Raw genomic sequence first — 13,796 nt, forward strand, 5'->3', positions numbered from 1 at the left:
TGTGAATAAAGGGAAGAGCAAGTCAGCCATTGCACGCAGGGGGCTCGCAGCTGCACCGTAAACCCAGATGTCACCAGCTATCCTTGTTCCAAGAGCAGCTTGGATCTGTCCTTAGGCTCTGCCAACTAAGGTCAGCTGCAACTTGCCCCAGGGCTCCCTGCACACAGTCCAAGATCCTCCAGCAGCACATACAGACCTCCTCCTCCTCCTCCTCTCCGAGTTGTACCCCAGTGCTGTCTCTCCGGAGCAGGAATGTCTCCTTTTCCCCCACCCCACACACCTTCAGCCTCTCACTGAGGATGTCCACCAGCAGGTCCTCGGGCAGCACACAGCTCAAGCAGTTCAGCTCTTCCCCATGACTGCTGCTGATGTTCAGCTGCTGTGGCGCAGGAGCAGTGGAAACTGTGAACTGCAATGTGAACCATTGTAAGGAAAAGAAACCACGGTGGAAAGCCCTGAACAACTCCCACTGCTGGGCTTGGAGCTGGGGCTCCTCCCTGGTGGAAACTAGAACAACCCTGCAGTGCAGGCTGCGGGCTCCAGGGGATGGTCCTGGAGGGCCCATGCCTTGGGCAGCAGACACCCAAGCTTGCAAGCCCCCAGTGCAGCCTCCCAGCACTTTGCTCACTGCCTGCAGCCACACTAGCCAGGACTGCACTTTGCCAGCAAACCATTGAGAGCCAGTGGAGCTGTCTGCCAGAGCACATTCCCAGCCCAAGTCACGGCACTATGGACCCACATACCAGGCCCTGGCTGGCACAGAGCCTCCACTGTAAGCAGCCCCTGCCCATCTCAAAGACAATGCAAAGGTCCCAGACATCAACCAGGGCAGATCATGTTTACCTTGGTGTCCTTTTTGTCGAGTTTGCTGCCTGGCTCCTTCTTCTTTTGTGCTGAAGGGGTCTTGCCTTTGGCATCCTTCTTGTTGATTTTTTCCCCAGAGGCTTCTTTATTCTTGGTCGGAGACTTTTCACCTGCACAGGGGACAGATGGTTCAGAGGGGCTTTGCAAAGCAAGCAGGCACCTTCCACTGCAATGGGCACAACCTTGGGAAGGAACGTGGCACTTTTCCCCAGTCTGCTGGGCACTGGGAGCACTGTTTCCCAGAAGCAGCTCCTTCCCTTCTTCTCTTACCAGCAGGTAAAGCACACCATCCCATATTTGATTTTAAAGCCAGCGCTGTGTCCCTCCTAACAACTGTGCACGCAGGCGACGCTGCTCGCACAGCAGTTCCCCTGCGGATCGAGCCAAAGATTCGTCCTCCAGGAGCATTGTTGCCATAAACTGCACCCATCCTGCATTCTCATGTGGAGACCTGCAGCCCTGCCCCACTTGCATCACCTGTCTCCACTGAAGCTAAATCCTCCTGTGGGAAAAGCCCAGCTGGGACCCAGACTCTTCTCCCTTCCACCAGCTCCCAACCCAGCCAGGTTCAAAACTGAGCAATGCAAAACTTCCCCCTGCACCGAGCCAGGTCTGGCCTCACCCTGCAGAGCTCAGGGTACCAACTGCCCAGGAAGTTTCGTAGAAGTCTCCAGTCTCACATAGAGAACAGCCCAACATGCAGGAGCTGTGTAACCTGACAGTGGGCATAGGTAAATCTCTGGAGAAAAGAGCTCATCTGGAGCATGTCTCTCATTGGAAATTCCTCTGGGAGGCTGTCCTTCCCTTCCTCTCGTTTGCGAGGTTACACTCATAGTCAGTCCTCTTGTGCTTAATGAGCCACTTCAGAAGGCTTTTTCCTTGTGCATGAGGAGCAAGCTCAATTCAGCTTTGAGGAAATATAAAATATTTGGGAAGGAGACAGGTGTGCTTCACCACCCCTAGAAAAACAAACATGTGCCCAGAATGGCAGCAAAGGGGGCTCTAAAAGAACCTCTGACTGAGCCCTTCCAATTGATTTCCTTTTTTTGTTTTGTTAGGCTAGCCAGTGATGCACTTCAGCCATGTTCCCCTAAGAGACCCAAGGACTGAAAAACTGCTGCTCTGAGTAAGCAGAAGTGGATAGTCATGGTGGGTTTCTCAAGCACTGGCTCTGGGTCCTTGCCAGCATTACCTTTGTCTTCGTCTTTTGTCTCCATGGCAGCCTTGGTGCAGAGCTCCCGGGCACAGAGCCCTGCTGGGCTCCAGTCGTTGGCCATGGCCTCTTTCACCACGGTGTCAATGGACACGTAAGCAGCATCATAATACTGACACAGGCCCGCTGCTATCTCTGTCTTTCCTGAGAGAGAGAGGGGGGACTGCTTGGTGATACTGGCACAGGAGGCACTACAGGGACTACAGGCCCTGGAAAAATCTCCAACAAGATTTCAAAGTTAAAAGGGCAGTGGGACAGCAAGTGTCCCTCCAGGGGAGGCCATGGGGGAGGCAGCTGCAGCGTGGGTACAAGCTCTGAAGTCTAGAGCCAAGAGGATCATCTCCATGTCCTGTTCAGCTGAGGAGTTTGCCTTAAGCACCATGGCCCACCAGGATGCGTTCCTCCTGCTTGCCCCTCTCCCTGCAGCCCTGGGATGCAGCTGACATACCTGTCCAGGGTGGCCCATGGAGGATGACAACAATCCCTCTGTGCTGCTGCGCTTCATGCCTCTCTGAAGACGGGTCAATGCCCAGGTGGCGCATGACAGCCCGAGAGATAGGACTGCCAGTCACTTTCAGCATGGACTCAGGACAGAATGTGAGAGTCCTGTGATGTGCTGCAGTGCAAACCAGGGGGAAAAGTCAGCCTCCTGCCTACATTTGATCCTCACCATCCTCCCCATCTCCTCAGATCCCAGGAAAGGAGACTTGGTGAAAGCAAGATGAGCTTGTTCTTTTGTTGCTAGGAAGGTGCAAATATAAAAGAGACAGTGATATTAGACCTAGTCCTGCTGGCTGAGGAACTGCTCCAGTCCTAGTCTTTGTGGCTAAGGGACACAAGGGAATATCCTGATTATTTCCCCAGTCTATAGCAGGCAGATAGGAGCTTGCTTTGTCTACACTCAGGGTTGGTAGAGGATGCCACAGCCCTTCAGCCAAGAGTTCCTCCACCAAGCTGGGGAACAGGCAGCTGCTAAAAGCATGGGCTTGCCCTGGAGAGCAAGGTGACAGAGAGTTCAGGGTGTATGGGTTGGAGTCCCAGCTGTGACCACAGTCAAAACAGACACCGCCAAACCCTCACTGTTTTTCTGACCTGGTGCTGCCTTGCCCATGGCCTTGGCTTCAGCCTCAGCCCTGGCCTTGGCCTCTGCCATGGCCTTCAGCTCTGCCTGTTGAGCCTTCGGCCTCCTCTGTGCTTCATGGTCCTCCAGCACCTCTGGGGGCAGCATCTCACCCACGGCACGTGGAGGCATAAAAAACCACTTTTGATACTCGGACCCCACTGCCATCCGCAGGATCTGTGTGTGTAGGGAAGAGAAGCCATATGCAAGATTCCTTTTCTTGCCTTTCATCACACAGACTCAACAAACCCATTTTCTGTCTCCTCCCTTCCTCCCAACAACATGAACTCTTTAGTTTAGGTCCTTCCACAGCATGTCAGCAGAGTTGGCTTTGCCCTGGGGATTGCCTCCATCTCCCTGGCACAAGCCTGGGAATGCTGCAGTGCTGTGAAGCTTGGGCAGCATGCACGTGGGGACCAGATCTGCCTTCTCACCTTCTCCTCCTCAAGGTACTGCTCATCAAAATCCAGGGAGTAAAACTCAATGGGGAAGTTGCATGGGTTCTTCACCACTACTGTGGCCTCCAGCCCATCACTGTCCACCAGCACCCATCCCATCTTTAGTGCTGGGGGGCTGAACTCCAACCGTGGCTCCAGACCTTCTCCTGAGAGGTGCAGCTTTAAGTGACTGCTGCTCCCACAAATGTTAAGCTTCAGCTCATTCCTGTAAGAGCTCTGAAAAGAGGAAAGTGCAGAAAACACATCCATGAAGTCCCAGGTGACAGGACCCCAAATACCACAATGCTTGCCCCAAGGTCAGGGTGTTATCAGTCCCTCCAAGGTGAATGGAAACCAGATATTTACTTCTGCTAGGGACTACAGCATCTGTAGTAGTCTGGGTCTGAGTAACTGGGATGAATCCTGGTGTGCACTGTAACTGGGTATTTGGTAGCAGATGGATGTACGACGGACTGTCAGGTGTTTTCACCTGGTCACGCAGGAGTGCAACGCTCATGGGAAGGGCCCTCGGGGTTACAGTGTCCAGACACAGTCCTGGCACTGCTGCATCAGGCAAACACCAGCTCCAGGAGAGAGGCAAATGAGCTCTCGCTGGCTAGAAATAAGGCTCATCTTCTCTGCTTAGTGCTCGGCTCTGGTCAAAGCCAGACAGAAGATGGTTACATCTCTTGAGCAATTAAAAGATCCCTGGGACTGTTTGTGGGCACAGAAGCACTTGTGTCCATGCTGGTACACACTGCCAGTTTCCGAGACCCAGCGGCCACAGGTAAACTACTTTTGGGAATGCTCCATCCTTTAAGTTGAATCTCCAGCTGCATGGCAATGTGCAGGCAGGCCAGAGCCCCAGGGACTGCTGGCAGCACACCACTATAGGAGACTGTCCTGCCATGCCCAGGAAGGTGTGTGGTGGCTGTTTTGTCTGTCAGTCCTGCAGCAGGATGAGCCCAGACTGGCCATTCCAGGATTATCCTCTGTGAGTGGGCAGCTGCTCTGCACCGAGTGTTGCAGCTGCAAACACAGCCAGGCAAGGGGAAGGCTGAGGGGAGCTGGACACATCCCCCCCATGTGCTGAGGGGCAGCCTCAGAGCCCTGGTGCTCTCTGTACAAGCTCCCTGCAGGCATTTCAAGCACATCTCATGGGAGTGCTCTGTGTGCTGAACTGAGCCACGCAGAGTACGGGGCTTGCAGAAAGCTCCCTGTGAAGGCAGAGCTCATACCACCTCTGCACCTCTGCACCACACTCTCAGGCCCTCATTTCCAGATAGCCAGACAGGCTTCCTGGGCTGACACCTGCCAATCTCACCTCCGCCTTGGGTGTAAACTGGATTTGCAAGTTCTGCCACTTTCCTGCACCAAGGGTTCCTTTGGAGGGCGTCACTTCAAAGGGACAGGGCTCATCCTCCAGCGCCTGCCGCTTCTGACGTACGGCTGGTGTCATGTATTTGAGGTGATTGTTCTGGGCACAGAAACCAATTGTGTGAGGTCTCCTCGTGCTCTGAGACACTGCTATGGTGCTGAGAACACCCACAGCCAAACCAAGTGTGGCCCCAAAGCCCAGAGCTGGAGGGAAGCCCTGTAGACAGGGCAAGCAGATAGGGAACTACTGTTGTCAGAGGAGGAGGAATGGGTGAAGATGGCAGAAAAGCAAAGCATCAGCTAATGGAACAGGTCCAGGCAAACCAGCCTTAATCCAGACCCTCATAAGCTTCCTCAAACACGCTGTAGACCCAAGTGCTCAGGCAGCCACAGGACCAGAAAGGGCAAGAGTCACAAAGAAAACCCAACCAAGAAGTTACGTGTTCAACATCGCCTGTGCTTTACCTTCGGAACACGCTCGATGGACCATTTGCAGGCTACTCGGAACCAGTTGTAGAGTCGGATGGTCTCGACCTGGCACTGCCCAACAAGGATGTCAGAGAAGTGCAGTCTCTTCTTGGAGAGGTCGAGCGACATTTCAGACACAGTGGCACGGAGGTGGATGTTATACGTGGGGCCTTTTGTCACCTGGAGAAGGACAGAGAATTCAGTGGAGGGTGCAGGTGACATCTGCTGCTGTGCCCAGCCTGCTGCCTGTCCCAAGAGTTGTGGTACCTTTATGGGCAGCAGCACATCCACGTCACCCTGTGGCTGGTGGGCACTTTCAAAGCGCACTTCAAACACCACGGTGTGGTTGGGGGGCAGGTCCTCCATCTGCTTCAGGTCCACACTGAAACCTTGAACAGATGAACACAAAGCAGCTGAGATAGACACGAAACACAAAATGTGCATAAGCACGTTAAAGCCTTACAGGTGTCCTGGCTGAGAGGTCTGGGGAAAGCCCCACGCCGTGCTGTGACCTGGACAAAAACTTAAGAGTGCTCCTGAACACCCCTCAGACACAGTGAGCACAGTATGATGGAAGCGCAGCCTTGCCTCAAGGCCTCTTATGGAAGCCTCTTTTGATCCACCTGAGGATCTCACAGGCTGTTTCCTCAATAAAGGCTGAATACAGGAGCTGTGACAGTGTGAACTCCAAACAAAGCACTTCCAAAACACAGCAGACCCCACTGGTTGGCAAAACAAGCCCACAGAGTGCCCAAAGAAACTTGATGCTCGTGGGAGCCAAGGGCAGAAGATGCTGAGAGGTGACCAGGGTGATGAGCCCATCTGGCCCCTGCACAGAAGCATTAGGGCAGTCACAGGCAGACCAGGTCCCTGGGCATGGCTGGCCAGGAGAGTTCTGCCTCTAAAGCTCCCAGCAGGGGCACTGAGAAGAAAAAGCTCAGAAACCTCCCCAGGTTCAGTGGCTTCAGCTAATCCGTCTGAGACACCGCCTTCAAGGCCACAGGAAGTGTCTCCAGCACTGCTTACCTGTGTCCCGCAGGACAGATACATTGATCTGGAAGGACACATAGATCTGCCCAGGGTTGGTGATCTTCAGAGTGTGTGTCTCAGTGTAACTCTTAAGGACAGGGCCCATGTCCAGGACATACTCGAGCAGGTTAACTCTGCAAGGAGGAGTAAGGACAGTCCTTAAACCACAGTCCTTAAGCATGGCTACATGTCCAAGTGGACAGAGGATACAAATGCAGTGACTATTTCTTTATTCACTGCTGTAAAATCTCAGCTCAAGCCCATGAAACCCATGGCCTGACCACCTGGCAATGACTTTGGGAAGTCAGGAGGAGTGCAGGTCCTAGGTTTTATCAGCTACTGATGGTACCAGAAAATACAATTAGTTTAAAATGGACATTGGCCACAGCTCCTCTGCCATAAAAAGCCAGTATAGGTGAGTCCACTGGGCCTCCACTGGTCTCAGTGGAACTGCCTAGCCTGGTGTACAGCCTGAGCGTGAAATTGCTCTGGGGTCTAGGAATAAGGTTTGCCTGCACAGGAAATCTTCATTGCTCTGCAACCAGATCACATGATCTGTTCTGCAGAGCATCTTCTTCCTGAATTGAAGCCTCCCGTGCTTGTGCTGCATCATGATGGTGCAAAGGGAGGGACCAAGTCACCTAGATAAGCCCTGCCACCCCACCAGGATTCAAACCATCTGATTTTGGGTTTCAAAGGGGTTTCTGACATGTGCAGTTCCCTTCTCCTTTTGTTTAGTGTGTTCTGTTAGTTGGAACCAAGACATCAGCTGGGAGTTGTCTCTTTCAGAGCTAGTCAGCAGGAACAGAATTTATGCTGTCTGGAAGGGCTTGAAGGTCTGCACTGGCTCCCCCAGCTCCAGGGACAGAACCCCACAGCTGTGGGGAGCTGAGCAGTCCAAAGCTCAGCGTAGTGCTGGGGAAGGGAGGACACTCTGCCACTCCCATGTAGCGTGTCACAGCCGCCGGGACCAGACCCTTTCTGCAGTCCAGGCTATTCCCAGCTCTGCAGACACAAGGAGCTCTCAGGAGAAGGGGGCATGGCTGGGTGCTCCCCACGGGGCACCTGGAGATGGGCCTGGAAGGCCCTACTCACTTGACAAGACGCTGGCACATCTCCTTCTCAGGGAACCTGCTCTTCAGGGGATGGGATGGGAGCTTTTTCTGCAGCTCCAGAGAAGGCTTCTCTATCAGCATCCTCATCATCTCTATCTGCAGCTGAGTGTTTGACTGAGGAAAGGGAAGACAGTGGCGGGTTAGCAAAGGTCCTTCCCAAGGCCCAGCTTGCACCTGAGAAAGGATCCCACCCTGCTCTCGTTGAGAGGGGGTGTGGGGTCCTCCTGTCTGGCTGCTCAGTGTCTGTGACACCTCCTGCTCTCTTAGGCAGGACCTCATCTCCAGGGAAGTAACTCCAGCATCTTTGCCTGCCCAGACACTGTTAGCAAAGCTGATCTGGCCAGGCAGACAGACCAGCCAGGAACCTTCCAGAGCTCCAGATACTTGCCTGCCCCCAGCCAGTACCGAGGCAGCTTGGACAAAAACTGTCTTGAAAGGGAACCAGAAGAAGCTGGTGCCTCTTGGAGATGAGCACTGCCAGCACAGCCCCAGGGCAGAATCAGGCAGCCGCTGTTTGGGTCTGTAAATCTGGCAGGGCTTGGGTTGGGACCAACAAACTCCCCAGCAATGACCTGCATCTCCTTGAAAGCACCATCAACTCCATCCCTGGAGCATGGCTTTCAGGACCTCTCCCTAGGGTAGCCAGGAAGCTGGTGCAGCCCCAGAAGAGACCATGAGCAGAGTGGCAGCCCTAGGGGCAATGCTGGAGTGACACAAGGTTGTCGGTGGGCAGGGAGGTCCCAGGTGCCATCAGGGCACCGGGGAGCTGCTGTGGGCTACCAGGGGCTCAGGTGATATGGGGAGGGTGGCATGTGCTAAACGAGGCTGCAGCTGTTCTTACTAAAATGCCAGAACGAGGGATGTGGGGCTTCAGGCCCTGAGTCTTTGGATTCCGAGTCTTCGAGGTCTGACTCTTAGTGATCTCATCTTTTTCATTTCCTGAAGGAAGAAAACATCCACAAAGAGAAGTGTGAGCAAAGTGCCAGTCCCATTTAAGCTGGGAAGTCCCCGCCTCCCAACACTGGTTTCTTCCAGAAAGAAATCCCTCAAGCCATCTATGGAAACTGGATGCTGCTGTTCCTCTCTGAATCTCATCCCGTGCAATGTCACACAAATCCAACCCTGCCAGAAGCCCTGCCAGCCTCTCTTACAGCTTTCCCAAGCCTTTCAGTCTAGCCATCATCCTTCAGGACCCTGCCAGATGTGCTGGCAAGCTCTGCAGGATGGTTCCTGGGACAAAGCCCACATGGGATCCTCTGCTCAGGACTCATGAAGCAACCAGAGGGCTTGACTTGGTCTGGGAGTCCTGCAACCCTCCAGGCTCGGTGGAGGTTGGCATGAGCTGCCCTATGGGCATATGGTAGGGAACAAAACCAGAGGGGCCCTTTCTGGGGGCAGACAGGCTGTGCTCACCTTTGATGTTCCAGGGCAGGTTCACCCTGATCATGGGAAAGGACGCTTCTCCTTTCAGGCAGATATTTTCTGGGTCCAGGTCACCCACTTTAAGCTGGTAAGTCCTGCTGAAGGCTCCTGGTAATCCCGGCATGTAAGAGAATTTCAGCACTTGCTTCTCGCCACGTGCAATGGAGCCCTGCAGGGACAGGAGAAGAGGGAGGGAATGCACCAGTGTTTGATGGGGGATGGCTCAGGGGACAGACAGGCTGAGGAGACAGGTTCTCATCTAGAAGAAACCATCAGACCACTTCACCTTTGTGATAAACATATTACAGTGTTGGCTTTCACAATTGTTAAATACCGTGTGTTCTATAATGCTGACTTTTGTAAAAGAAGTTTTGCTAAAGTTTAGAGTTCTTTTAATGAGAATGTTGTGTTGTGATACCAGTGTTGGTGAAGAGTTGATGTAGTATTAACATTTAACCAATGAAGATATGGAAACCTGTTGAATGTGTTGAAAAGTTACAAATGACCATCACTAGGACAACTGCACATGCTCCATCTGCCGAGCAGGACCCGACAGAGCACCCCAGCATTCTAGCAGTAACACTCTATCCCTGTTCTCTCTGTTTATTCTCTCCGTTTCTCATTTTCTCTCTCTGCTCTCTCTTCTATCCCCCTCTGGTCGGGACCATGCCCTTTCTTTATCAATGAACAGTTTTCAGATACAATACTTGCTGCATTTGTGCCTTATTTTCGTCCGAGAAATCTATCAAAAAGAATTCTCCTCTACTCCCCTTACAACGGGACAGGACAGTGACCACCAGCACACTTGTGCCTCCCGCCCGTGTCTGCCTCTGACAGCAGAGCCACCCACCAGGCAAGGGGGAGTCGATCAGGAGAGCCCTTGTTTGACCTGCTCTGACCCCAGCAGAAATTGCTTACAGCCCTGTCTCTGTCCGAGCTGGGTTTGGGGTTTTCCCCTCTGACTTTTTTCCCCCTTTTCACCCCACCCCCTCTTTATTCCCTTTAACACTCTCCTGGGCCACCTGGCACAGGGCTGGGGTCAGTCACTTGTGCTACTTACAGTGGTGGGCTTGACCAGAAACACGCCAGGCAGACGCTGGTCGGCAGTGCTAGGCTTTAGCACCCAGTTGAATTCAGGCTTGCCTTTGTTTGCCAGGGTGACTGTGTGGTGATGAATTTCATTAAACATCTGGAGAGAAGGCACAGGAGCAGGAAGTTACAGACCCAGGCCTGCTGTTGGGAATCTCCTTCCTCTCTCCTGGGCTTGGAAGCAGACACATCATGGGAGCAGGGACAGAGAAATGAGCACTTGGGAACCTGGGGAACCCCCAGGCACAGGGCACCTGCAGAGGACCAGGGAGCTCTGGCAGCACACAGAGGTCTGGTAACAACCATGGGAGGGCCAGCAATAAATGAACCAGGGGACGCAGGCCCTCTGCACTCTGAGGGGTCACCAACAGCCAGGAGAAACAGAGACAGCACCGAGGCATTCCAGAAGAAAAGGCATGCAAGTATTGGCAAGCAACATACATGCAACAAGGGACTCACACAGGGCAACACAGGGCCAGCAGCTGGGAATATCTGTGGGCTTTTGTTGCCCTGATTTTCAAGAGTTTTCTAAAGCCTTCTGAGTTTACATTCTTGTAGAGAACTTTCCCACACAACTTTCTGTAAACAACCTATTGTTTTGCATTCTTTCATAGAGGCGGAGAAATTTGATGTACAGGTAGTTTGTCCAGTGTCCTTGGAGAGGTGGCACGTTCACCCTCCAATCCACTGGCACCTTTTGAGAACTATAAAAGATTGGAGTCAGAGAAAATAAATTAGTCTCTTCATCGTGACCAAAGCTGTGGCGTGTCGTTTTTCCTTGTGTCATCTGGTGACAGGCTTTCAGCTGGACAAGAGTGAACTGGGGATTATTCTGGGACAGTCTCTCCAAATCTAGTGACTGGAAGCCCAACTTCTTCCCTTGACTGTTGTGTGGATTAAGCAAGAGCTTTAGACAAGAGCATTTCCTTGGAGGTCAGGCTTTAGGCATGGATGAGCAGAGGGACATCTCAGGGACACACCCCTCAGAGCACCCCCACTGGGACCCTGCCTGCCCCAGGAGGCAGTCTTAGGTACCCTGAAAAAGAGGCACTCCCAGCATTTTGGAGAGGCTTGGAGATGGCCATTTTAAACCAGCTTGGATGCCAGATGTGTCCCTCAAAGGTTGTACTTCCAAGCCCCAGAGCCAACAAAGGGGCTGGGAAGGGAAGGGAGCCCTGGACCAAGGTGGGCAGGAACCTGCTGGCCGTGGTCCCAAGGAAGGAGCTGTGCCAGGGGACGTGTGTGGTACCTGAGAGCCACAGTCGATCTCCCGGGAGCTCAGGGAGTAGCTGACACGTGAGGCCTCTCTGGTCACCACCACCTCGTAGGTGAGGCCTCCCTCCACGTGGCACAGCTCCGTGACATTGCAGATGGTGTTGAGGTGGCCAAAGAAGGTGAAGGAGACCTGCTGGCTCTCTCCCGGCTGCAGCACACCTGACACTGGCACGATACTGAAAGCCTGGAGGACAGGAGAGATTGAGGTGTTGAGCACGGAAATGGATGCAGAAGAGCATCTTGGAGCAAAGTGCAGCTGTACCTGGAGGGGCCTATTCCCCAAACACAGCCAGAATCACCCTGATCCCATCCTGCATCCATGCCACTGACCAGTGGAGGGACCATGGGGAAAATCTTCTCCCATACTCACAGATCAACACATTAATTAATACATTACATTACAGTGAACTGGGATGTCTCCTGGCAGTAGAAATTCTCTCTGATGCACAACTTGCCTTTAAAAAGCATTTCTTAACTGCTTTTAGAAAGCAGTTAAAAAGTAGGAGGAGACTCAGAACGAGAGCTCTTGGAGCTGAGCGAAGGCCCAGCTCATTTGACTCCTGAGGCTCTTCCCCTCTCTCTCTGATTTAAATGCTGCTTTCTCAAGGTGCTACAGCAAAAGCTCCTGCAAAAATTTCCTATGGACCACCTGATGAGTTCCAGGGGGAGCAATGCCCTCCGCAGGTGCTGCACAGCGTCCTTGGGCAGCCCTACAACATGTCCTGCACTGCCTCTCCAGCAACCAGTGGCTCCAGCAGCACTTTGTGATGGGCCTGGAGGGACGTGAGGCCTCTCTGTGGCCAATGCTGAGGGCCACCAGTGGGACTGGGAGCTACAGCCCTGCTTGCCACACTGACAATGGGCAAGTGAGACAGATTCCCTCTTACCTTCTCCACTTCGAGGGGAGTGTGTGGCATGTCCACGGAGTCCCTGAATCCCAACAACTCTCGTGGGAAGCGAGGGGGTTCAGGCAGTTGTATTTGCACCTGAAAAACAAGCCATTTTCTATGCTAGGAGGAAGAGACAGCCACTTTGCAAAGTCTCAGGTTGTAAGACAGCTTCAGGGCCACCAGTGCAATACCAGCTCTCGGGTGAAAGCAGACACCTGGAAACAGGTAGTCTGGCTGGGCTGGGAAGAGATCAGGACTCATCACAGCTTGCTCTGGGAAGGAAGCCGGAGGTCTTACAATGATGCTGCAGCTAAAAGCCTCATCTTACATTGTGAAGGAAACAAGGCAAAAAATCCCACACTCAACACAGGCCCGTAGGATCTGAGCGAGCTTCTCCAAGGAAAACTCTCCTGTTTCTCCCTCCCACTCACCCCATGTCCAGCCACTGGCCCTGCTGCCCAGCCCACTGTCAGGGCACAGGACAGCAGGGCAGCAAAAAGGGAGGTCAGCACGAGCATGGCTTCTTGGTGGCAGGCTGGGGAGGCAACACAAGCAGTAGGTGTACAAGAAAATCTACCTCTGTTCCTAAAGATTGGTTAAAATCCTGCAATTCTTTCAGGGCTCTGGCTGCCTCCTTCCTTCCAATCTTCAAGTGTCTCCATTGAGATGACAGGCAATCCAAATAGGTTCTCTTCCCCTTTGGTGGTTGGGGTTTGAATTTAGGTGGGTAAGGCTCATATCTGGAAAACAACATAACTATGAACAGGGACCTGCAGAGGGAGGGAGGGACACCTGCACAAGCAGCTCCTGCTCAGGATGCAGCCCCTGGGTGGGTGCTGGCACGTTGACCTGAGAAACGGTTCGATCCAGCCCTTCCCAATCCAGGCTGGAGCAGGTCTGTTCTAAGGGCAGCTCAGGGATGACACTGAGGGAGCAGCAGTGCAGCAGCTGCAACTGATTGCATTGAGCAACTAGAGAGGACAGGAATTAACACCTTGTGGGGATGCAAAAAGCACAGTGAGAGAGGAAAAGACAGAGAAGGCAAGAAAAAAGGTGAGATTTGAGGCACCAAGGGGCAGACCCAGCCAGTGATGAGCCAGCACAACCCCCCCCAGTGCCCAGTGCCAGAAACTCTGCAGCTCCACCAGGTATTTATCAGGAATGTTTCCCTGACACTGCTTGGGGGTTGGCTGACATTTTCCAACACTCCCAGGGGACTCAGGTCACATTCCCCATTTTAAATTGAAGCAGGTGCTCAGGGTAACTCTGCTTGTGTTTCTAATGCCACGTGAGGGACACAGTCAAGCCGTGCCTGCCTGTCACCCTGCTGAGCTGCAAGTGCTCCCCACACAGTCAAACCCGACCTGGATGCTCCGTTCCCAGACGGGCATTCAGGGCCTGTAATGACCTGCTCCCCAAAGAATCACTGTCTTTTGCTATGTAGCCTGTTATCTAAGGCTGGGTTTCATTTCTGGATGAGGGGCTCTCTCATCATAG

General features: G+C 53.1%; 1 long non-coding RNA gene and 1 pseudogene across 1 annotated transcript; both read right to left on the bottom strand.

The window, feature by feature from the left end:
- Positions 1-13,796, bottom strand: part of LOC128813013 (hydrocephalus-inducing protein-like) — a 67,989-nt pseudogene that overhangs the window by 17,259 nt on the left and 36,934 nt on the right.
- Positions 8,477-10,189, bottom strand: LOC128813029 (uncharacterized). Its single transcript, XR_008438889.1, has 3 exons — positions 10,106-10,189; positions 9,037-9,214; positions 8,477-8,562 (listed from the first exon to the last, which is right to left on the bottom strand). It is a non-coding gene; the product is annotated as an uncharacterized LOC128813029 (long non-coding RNA).

This window comes from Vidua macroura, chromosome 11, assembly GCF_024509145.1.
Source record: "Vidua macroura isolate BioBank_ID:100142 chromosome 11, ASM2450914v1, whole genome shotgun sequence".
Lineage (NCBI taxonomy): Eukaryota > Metazoa > Chordata > Aves > Passeriformes > Viduidae > Vidua > Vidua macroura.